The sequence below is a fragment of the Chamaea fasciata genome, unplaced genomic scaffold (genome assembly GCF_029207755.1).
Source record: "Chamaea fasciata isolate MVZ Bird 193981 ecotype frontalis unplaced genomic scaffold, bChaFas1.0.hap1 SCAF_34, whole genome shotgun sequence".
Lineage (NCBI taxonomy): Eukaryota > Metazoa > Chordata > Aves > Passeriformes > Sylviidae > Chamaea > Chamaea fasciata.
Window position 1 is genome coordinate 1,922,519 of NW_027094119.1, and position 9,055 is coordinate 1,931,573.

The 9,055-nt window shown below is 47.8% G+C and overlaps 1 long non-coding RNA gene across 1 annotated transcript; it reads left to right on the forward strand.

The window, feature by feature from the left end:
- The first annotated feature begins 3,735 nt into the window (after positions 1 to 3,735).
- Positions 3,736 to 6,207, forward strand: LOC136303453 (uncharacterized). Its single transcript, XR_010724228.1, has 3 exons — positions 3,736 to 3,987; positions 4,764 to 4,842; positions 4,938 to 6,207. It is a non-coding gene; the product is annotated as an uncharacterized lncRNA (long non-coding RNA).
- The last annotated feature ends 2,848 nt before the right edge of the window (positions 6,208 to 9,055 follow it).

Genomic DNA, 9,055 nt, shown 5'->3' on the forward strand with positions numbered 1-9,055 from the left:
GAACATAGGCCATGGATCTGGTTCGATATTAAGGAGAGATTCTTGAATATACCACATTGGGCAATTCTTTCCATTTCTGGATCCTTGGCTTCTGTTGAATGGCAGTGCTACAATTGAGTGCAATTATGTGGGATATGTCAAATAGGAACTTTGACTCTGTATCACTAAATTAGGAAGCCAGAATAATACTGTGTTTTAGACTCTGTAAGCTTTCCTAAGCATTAATTTGGTTGGCACTGGGTGCTTGCTATGGTTTTTTAACAACAATTTGCCTTCTTTTTTTTGAAGTTCAAAGACTCTCCACGGTTTGTTTGTGGTTTTTTTGTTTGTGTGTTTTAAATTTTTTGTTGTAGCTTCTTTGCTTTCCCATTTCTGTGCCTATTAAAAAATACTGAGAAGCTGCTGGAGAGCTTAGTGATCCATCAGGACAGTTGGTGCGGTCAGTGACAACAAAGCCATCACCTTTGCAGGTCAGACAGTTTGGAGAAGTGAGTTCAGGAAGCAACCTTGAACACAAATTGTCCTCCTTATGGAAATGATGTTAGTGAGGCTGATGGGGCTGACAGGCAAAGTCTGCTGAAGGCTTTTTTTCAGGTGTTGTCCCTTTGTCACTTCTTAATTGATGCTCACGTGGGAGATGCTGTTAGTTATGTCTAACTCTTCAAATGGGTTGGGAAGGTCTTCCTTTACTAAGTCTTTGTGATCTCTTCTCTTACCTGTTTTACCTCATCAGTCCAGAGTGCTTCTGGACCCGAAAGCAGATATCCCATAGAATGGATGTACAAAAGGAGCTGAGCAGAGGTTTTCTGGTGAAACAGGATTTATCTGGAGTGGGGAAATGTGATTTCATAAAAATGGGAGCTTGTTTTGTAGACTTCATTTCAGTGAAACTTTAAAGAGGGCAACCCTGCCACTCTCCCAGTTCCAGACTGTCAAATGTAGGAGGAGGGAAAGGGGAAGAGATCAAATCTTACATGTCATGCTTCTAGTTAATGCTCTGGCTTATTAAACCGGACTCTTGCATATTTCCTGGGGGTACATGAGAAGCAACCTAAAAACTCTGCACTCCTTTGGGAATAGTGGCCTTTCTGTGACTCGTGGAACAACTTCTGATCATCCTGAATTTCATTCCATGTGTACCCTTTTTTCTCCTATGAATACACCTTGAGCTTGTTTGGGGCTGGTCTCACTTCCACGTGTCTGCAGTCCTGAAGGTTTGACTACCCTTTTATCTCCTACAAATGGACCTTGAGCTTCTTTTTGGCAGTCTAACTTCCATTTGTCTGCAGTCCTGGAAGCTTAACCACCCTTTTTTCTCTAAAAATTGCACCTGCAGCTTCTTAGAGGGGTGGCACTTTCATGTGTCTGCTGTCAACAAGCTTATGGTCAATTTACAAATGAAAAAATGGTAGTCAAGCTTCCAGGACTGCAGACAGAGAAAAGTGACACCCCCCCAAAAAAAAGCTCAAGGTCCATTTGTATGAGAAAAAAAGGGTAGTCAAGCTTCCAGGACTGCAGACACATGGAGGTGAGACCACCCCAAACAAGCTCAAGGTCCAATTTTTGGAGAAAAAAGGGTAGTCAAGCTTCTAGGACTGCAGACATATGGAAGGGAGACCCCCCCCTAAACAAGTTTAAGGCTTATTGTAGGAAAACGTCAAGTAGTCAGGTTTTAGGATTGCAGACACATGGAAGTGAGACCACCCCAAACAAGCTCAAGGTCCAATTTTTGGAGAAAAACAAGGATAGTCAAACCTCCTGAACTGCAGAGACATCAAAGTGAGAACACCCTGAAAGTTTTGCTCCCCGTTTTTCTCCTACAAATGGACCTTGAGCTTCTTGTTGGGGATCTCACTTCAATGTGTCTGCAGTCCTGGAAGCTTGACTACCCATTTTTCTCCTACAAATGGACCTTCAGCCTGTTTGGGGGTGGTCTCACCTCCATGTGTCTGCAGTCCTGGAAGCTTGACTACCCTTTTTTTTTATTATAAATGGACCTTGAGCTTGTTAGGGTTTTATGGGGAATAAAATCTCGAAACAGAAGGTTCATATAAAGTGTCTACTTAAGTAATCACAGTGTTCCGTGTTGTAAATGTTTGTATCAATTGTTAATGCTACGTCACACCTGTACCCTTGTTAATGCTCGTAGCTGCTCATGCCCCATTCCGTAGGGACATAAGTTACTGTTCCACGTTTACTAGGTTAAAGACTTATTTAAAGACTTATCCATTTGTATCCGTTATTGTTCCCAGTTTGCATGTGAATAAGTTCATTTGTATACCTTTACCACTCTCCCTCACCCCCCATTTCGTAGCGGTGTCCATTTTGAAACTGTCTCCTTCCCGTGGGGCCGTGCTTCCGCTGCTCCCCTCACAGCCCTGACGGCGACACGCAAACCAGAGAACTCCCTGGGACTGCAGTGCCCACAGGAAGTGGAGTGGACACCTAAAAACCGGGGCAGCGGCTTGAAGCCAGCGCGCCCGTCCCGCCCGTCCGGCAGCGGCCGCGCCCTGGGGAGCTGCTGGGAGCCGCAGGGCGGGCGCCTGCGCCCCTCCCGCCCCGCCGCCGGCCGCTGCCTGTTGGCCGCGCTCCGGCGCCTGATGCGGAGCAGGAGGTCGGGGCGGTCGCGGCGAAACCAGGGGTTGGTGTAGTGGCGCCAGGCGCCGGCATCGCCAGGCCGGCCCGGCACCTAGCGGCAGCCGTAGCGGTTGAGCTGGCCCAGGAAGTTGCGCAACCGCGTGGCCCGGAAGGTGTGCGGGGCCGGCCCCTGGGAGCCGCCCGGGCCGAGCGGCTCCCGCTCCAAGAGGGAGCGCTCGATGAGCAGCCCCCGGGCCTGGCTGTCCCAGCGCACGGAGCGGACGCGGGGGCTATTCGCCAGGCGCCACAGCTTGGCGGGGAAGGTGCCGGCGCTGAGCCCGGCAGGCAGCGGCAGCTCCGCCATGGCGTCCATCGCCGACTGTGGCCACAACGGCCGGAGGGCAATGGCCGCGGCTCGGCTCGGCTCAGCACAGCTCGGCTCGGCACGGTAGGGCACGGGAAGCCCGTGGCCAGGGCGGGCTCTGGGAGCAGTGGTGGACTCTGTCCCCACGCTGCATCCTGTACCTGAGTCACCGTCGGTGACGGAGGAAAAGGACATTTCTTTGTCTTGGCTGGGGAAAGGATGAAAAGGGGACATGAGAAAGCATTCTTTTGGTCACCTTTTCAGCAGACTAGCTGTTTTTTTCTCGCCATCTCTGCCTGTTTTTTGCAGAGTTGGAACATCTCTCATGATTTGGAGTCAGCAACAGCAGCAGGAAGGGGCAGTGATTTTGTCAGCATTGTCATCAAAACGCTAGTGCTGCCCCATGGATGGATGTTGCTTTATGCAAGGGATGAAAGGCCTTCACTTGTAGGGAGCTCATGCCGGTGTCTTCCCAAAGGACGTTGCCATTTTCTTTCCTCAGGAATCGCTTCTTCTGTTTTTCCCCCCATCAGGGGAGATTTCCAATGCAAATGCCTCCTGCAACCAGCTCTTGCCAATGCAGACTGACAAAGGAGATCTTGCAATGGACAGAGACTCCCTCAAGCTGGTGTGGAGAGGTGAGGGGGCAAGGTTTGTCCTTTAGTCTTGAAGTCTTGTTGGGGAGCTGATTGTGCTTTGGGGGACTGACAAAAATGATGTGTCCTGAAAGACCACAGAGACTTTGGGGTTGTCATGTTGGGGCAGAAATTTCTGTCTGAGAACTTTTTGAAATGCTTCATTTATATATATATATATATATAATTTTTTTTTTTAATTTTTTTTTTCCCCCTCTGCAGAGAACCATTTTGTACCTTTTGGGGAACTTCCCTGTGCTGGTCTCCCAGATCCGGCTGTTTCCCAGGGTTCCTTCCCAAAGTGAGGAGTAGCCCATGGCCTCCACTCTCCAGCTGGAACAGAAAGAAGCACAGAGCTTGCTATTGCAGGAGAAGAGGTTCTCTTTTCTGCCGGCTTTCCCTTTGGGGCAGGTTGGTATGTGCTCATTTGATAAAGGGTGGTTTAACATCGGGAGGAGTTGCATTTCAAACTGCTCCAGCCTCGAGCTCTTGTGTGGGTATCCTTGGACAAAAGGCCTCCCTGTGTGAGCTCCCAGTGGGCTGGTTCAGTAAGGAAGTTGATATTTCAGGCTTGTGACTGCTGAAAGCAGTTGGTTTCTGGAGGTGTCCGGAGCTGGGAGCGACGACTTTTCTCGCCTGGCTGCAGAAAAGGTAGTTGGAAAGTGGGGATTGCACTTGCAGAGATGGCAATCAGGGGTGTTTTCCGAGAAATGGGCTGGCAGAGAGGCAGGTCTTGTGCTCAACTGGCTGTGTGTTTGTTTTGGTGGTGGGGAGATGATGTAATGAATCAGCCGAGACTCCATATCCTTCATGCCGATAAAGCCAATTCTTTATTCACATCACTTATTTTATCCAGTTTTCAGGGACCTCATGTGCAGCACCCATTGACTGGTAGTTTTCTTACTGCCTCATTTATTGGTCAGAAGGTCATTTGTGTGTATGTGCTAAGTTTCAGGTTGTTTACATTTTTCCTTGGTGGGTTCTGATGGAACAGAGCTAATATTTATGCAGATGCACTTGTTTTTCTCCCTAAGAATAGGTTGTTGTGTGAACAAACTTCTCTTTCTCTAAACAGTTTTCAACTGGGAGCTTGCAGGCTATTGCTAGCTGCTTAGCTAAAGTAGCATGGCCTCATCCATATTCCATAAGACCTTTCTTTGATAACATTTTTTACCTGTCTGCAACAGGGAGAGACAGACACCAGCTGAAGCAACAGTGTAATTTACTATCATGCAGGAGTGCAAAGACAAATCAGAAAAGAAGAAGGTAAGCAATGCACCTTATCACTGGTACAAAAGGTTGCCTCTAGTGGTTAAGAAAGATACATCAGCAGACACCCTTTTTATTTATCCTTCATACAGATCCACTCATCAGGTGGGGAAAGCTGTCCCAGCAAAGCTCGGGAAAGTCACTGCGAGGAACTGGGAAATCCTACACTGCCTCCCCCCTTCTTGGCCACCAGGCTTCTGACTGCACTGTGAGAGTAGCCCAGCTTTGACAGTGGTGAACGAGCAATCTGACAGACCTTCTGGGGCAGGAGATCTGATTTCCTTCTCCTCTTGGTTTTCTCCCTGAGCCTGTCCAGGGCTCAAGGAGGAAGCAAGGCCAGATGTGGCCTTGTCTGATTTCTTCATGCTGAAAGATAAAGACGTGTTTCACCAATGAATGAATGCATCGATCCTATTGATAGTAAGGCTTGGTTAAGGAGCAGATCATTGAACGTTTGGTTGGAAGGGTCATCCAGAGGGCAGATTTAGCTCAGGACCTGTTGTTCAGGCCTTAGTCCTTCAGTATGTTGTGGTGCAAATCAATGCCCCGGAAAGCTGGAAACAAACAAATCCCGCTTGAGCACGTTTCAGACCGGGAGCAGGATTAGCCCTGCAAGGCCGGGCTAGGGCCGAGAGCAGAGGGCCAGCAGGCTGCATTTGCCCAGAGGCAGCCGTCCAGACCAAGAAGGCCACTGGTGCCCAGGGCCTGAGGTGCCCGAGGCTGCCTCCCCGCTGTGCAGCTCTGCAGAGCCCGTGGAGCGCAGGGTCCCGGGCAGCCAGGGCGGCCTGGCTGCCTTGGAGCACGAGGGGTGTCCCAGAGAAGCTGCGGCCCTTTGCTTTTTAACTGTTGCTCAGAGTCTTGTCATTAATCCACACTGTCTGACATGTTTTCCTTTCCTCTCACATATTGAAGAGAGCTTTTTGAGAAAAGTGGCTGATGTAGTTTCTGCTGGTGCTGGTGCTTTTGTCTGCAGGTCAGGGCAGGTGGTTTGAACCAAGGACGGAGTCCGCAGTTAGCACTGCAGTTTTGCCAAGTCAAGAAAACCGTTCACAACTGAGTGAGCGATGCTGAGCCGCTTTGCTAGTTTTTGGAAAGTTATGACCTTAAAAAACCCAACAAATGTTCCTCCATGAGGGTAGCAGCAGTGTACTAAAGATCCCAGCTTTTTCCACCTCTTTTCTGTGTCTTTGGTGTTTCTAAGTTCCCCATTCCCCAGCAGGAATGAAAGCATGTATGATAATGTGAGTGATTTGAGAGCTGTGTGTTGTGCCCTGCCACATCAGCGTTGATGACAGGCTGGACATGGACAGGTGTGTCGAGTTCAATTCATCCCAGTTCTGTGCCAACAGCAGCCCCAAGATGCCGAGAAGAACAAGGACAGTGGGTGGGTGTGCATGCACAGCCCTGTGGCCTGACTGCTGTGTGGGCAGAAGGTTCTCAACAGCAGTACATCTTCACTCCCCCAAATGGGAAGAATATATCAAATCTATATGAAATGAAAATATTTATGAAAATGCACTCAATGGTACATATTTATTTGTATCATATATGCAATTTATCAAATATAATGCTGCATATTATATATTCTGATATGCCATAATCAATAGAATATATCAAATATATAGTTGATCTTTTCCTAAGCTATTGCCTGTGGGTCCTAGAGGCCATCTCCTAGTGTTACTACATTTGTGCCTTCTGGTACTAGTTCTTATAGCAGCAACTCCCCTGGGAGTTCCTCCAGGGAACTTCACACCAAGGGCTTCCATCACTGTCGTGGCTGTGGGAACTTGTTGCTTGCCAGTTCTCCCCCAGAATCCTTGTGGATTCTGGAGCATGTCAGCACAGGTGTCCGTGGCCCTTCCTTCATCCCCAGCCTGCAGCACTCACAGCCCTGCGGCCTCCCCCTTGCTGCAGCTCGTTTGCAAAGTGCTGCCAAAGGCAGCGGAGCTGGCTCAGGATCCCTGTTGGCTCCTGGGCTCCAGGATGACCTTCAGAGGGACACTTGGAGCGCTTCCTGAAGAGCTGCCCGTGGCATGGCGGGTGGATTTGTCCTCCCTGGGTGGCTCTGGTTGGAGCTGGAGGCTCCGTGGAGTCCCGGAGTTTTCTCAGCTGCCTTTGCAGCGAGTTCTCAGCCAAGGTGTGGCTCTGCTGCCATCCCAAATCTGCACCTGCCCTGCCCAGCCTGAGTGCAAGTGGGGCATGTGCTGGGCATGGATGGAGATTTTCACGGCCAAAATCCTCCAATATTTACAACTGCTCATTGCTCTGGACAGCACAAATCACAAAACACCCATCGCAGTTGACAATTGTAATTTCTTGCAGATTCCTACAGTTGCACTGCTGATCGACAAATGCACAAGAATTGATTTCACATGAAAAATGTCATTTATTACAAATTGCTTCTACTGCGCTGACAATATACAACGATATATTTAATTTAACTATATATCTCAATTTAAGTTAAAAAAGGGATTTATTAGATTTTTACAACAATGCTATGTAAAAATATACAAATATCCACTTCAGTTAAGAAAACCTTAATTTATTGCCAACATCTACAACAACTCACTAGACACAAAGATCAATTAGGTGTTTAGCAACTTAATTTATTACATATTACTGCAAGCCTAAAGCCCATCTAGGAATACAAAAATATCAGTATTTCTATCTAAACAGTCCTCTAGGAAGATCTCAGTCGATACAATGATGCAAGTATACATCTCCATACATGCTGAAATAAAAAGATACACCCAGATACACCCACCTCAAAATACAGAAGTAAATGCACATGTGTAAATATAAAACTAGATATATTTATATTGCTCTTTCTCGTACGTGGGAAGATCGCACATAATCAATATGATTTATAAGCAAGCCTCACTTTCTTGATCAAAAGGCACACATTATATTTAGGCTACTTCTTATTATGCACACTTGTTAACATTTGATTGGTTACAGTAAAAGAAAACTATATACTTGTTATCACTAAGCTTCTCCCTCAAACTTCTCAACCCCAAGGCTTTGTTATGGTAACACAGCTGCATTCAGGGTCATGCTGACCTCGCAGGCTTCTGTGCAAGTGATTTCGGCAAAGCTCTCTCATGTCTACGTGGCCTTGGTCATGTAGCCATTCCTCAACATATTTACTTCTAGGAATACCAATATACCTATTTAAAGAGCCATATAACTCCAACTGCATAAATAGAAATACCTACACAACTGTATTCATAGGAAATAGAATTAAACACACATAGAACAGCGTACTTACATATACATATACTTGCATCCATATATACATACGTTATTACAAAGACGTATGCATATATACAGACACAAAAATACATAGCATACATTTATAAATATAACAACATATAGATAGAAATATTCCCATACAAATAGCACATACCCACATGTATAAATATCCATATAATTATCCCTCTCTATGTTCAAGTCCATATATCTTTAAAAAGAACTCGAAGCAGAGGGATTCCAGCCGCCCCATCTTCAAAACCTTTCACTCCATCCTTGCTTTCCCCCCTGCAGAGCAGCACCCCTGGACAAGGACAGCAGATGGCACTGGCTCAGGGGACAGTGCCTGGGGCCACCGGCAGCTCCCAGCGCTCCAGGGACACCCGGGGCTGGAACTTCTGCTCCGCCCGGCCCGGCCGCCAGCTCGGACCCAGCACAGCGACAGGGGACACAGGGGGCACAGGGGGAGAAACAAGAGCTGAAACAGGCAGCTGAGGGGGGGAAAGAGGTAAAAATGCAGCCTACGCCTACACAAACGTCAGTCTCTCCATCTGTATCAACTCACAGACCAAGGCAGAGCGTTTGCTTTGTGATGTCAGGGCACGGTTGCCACGTGGACGTGGTGACATCACGAGGTTGCCTTGCTGCACGGAAGGCCTCAGGGGTGTCAGAGCAGCTCTTGAGCTTGCTCAGTGCAGGAGCGTCTTGCAACTTGAGGCGACTGTCAGTGGGCACGTGCACACTGACAGGAGACTTGCTTTTTGATAGTGTTAGAGAACAGTTGGCAAACTTGCACAGCAGTTGCCACAATGATTGGGCAACTGGCTGCTGTAGTTTGCTCCGTTTATGGAGTTGGATATTCCACCTATTTCCTGACTCACCTGGCACGTAAGTAGAGGTTTTCCCTGGGTGTCACCTAACTTGCCTTTTGTATGTCTTCCTGCTCTTTCTTGGGCATTGA